Here is a 993-nt window from a genome sequence, read left to right as displayed (position 1 = left end):
ATCACTATAAAAAATTAAAAGTGAGTGAAATAAAATTAAAAATTTAAAAGAAAAGAAAAAAATATACAAAGAATTCTTAAAATCCAAAAATAAGAAAGCAACCTGATTAAAAATTGGGTCAATGACCTTAACAGACACTTCACCAAAGAAGATATACAGATGGCTTCACACCTACACCACTACACACCTGTGAGAATGACCAAAATCACCACGACACACCTATTAGGATGGCCAAAATCCCGAACACTGACAATAGCAAATGCTGGCGAGGATGTGGAGCAGGAGGAATTGTCTTTCATTGCTGAAACCCATAGAATGGTACAGCCAATTTTGAGGACATTTGTGCAGTTTCTTACAAAACTAAAAATACTCTTACCATGTGATCCAGCAGTTGCACTCCCTGGTATTTACCCAAAGCAGCTGAAAACTTATCTCCATTCAAAAACTTGCATGTGGATGTTTATAGCAGCTGTATTTATAATTGCCCAAACTTGGAAACGAGCAATATGTCCTTTAGTAGGTGAATGGATAAACTCTGGTACATTCAGACAATGGAATATTATCCAGCACTAGAAAGACATGAGCGATCAGGACATGAAAAGACATGAAGGAAACTTGAATGCATATTTCTGAGTGAAAGAAGCCAATGTGAGAGGCTACATACTGTATGATTCCAACTGTATGACATTCCAGGAAAAGCAAAACTATGGAGACAGTAAAAAAATCACTGGTTACCGGGAGTGAGGGATGAATAAATGGGGTACAGAAGATTTTTAGGGCAGTGAATCTACCGTGNCCTGTGAATATCAGAGAAAAATCTACTTGAGCTTAAGGCAGGGGGAGGAGAAGAGGAATGAATCTGAGAGCCAGAGAATTCCATTCTTCTTAAGGTCCACCCTCAGGTGAAACGACTTAACCAGACCCCAACCTTCTGGAGTTTATATTAGCACCTAACCCCTCTGGGGGAAGGGAAATACCCAACCCCAGTCAACT

Source organism: Galeopterus variegatus, unplaced genomic scaffold (genome assembly GCF_000696425.1).
Source record: "Galeopterus variegatus unplaced genomic scaffold, G_variegatus-3.0.2 Scaffold16290, whole genome shotgun sequence".
In the NCBI taxonomy this organism is placed as follows: domain Eukaryota; kingdom Metazoa; phylum Chordata; class Mammalia; order Dermoptera; family Cynocephalidae; genus Galeopterus; species Galeopterus variegatus.
This window is presented reverse-complemented; position numbering follows the sequence as displayed.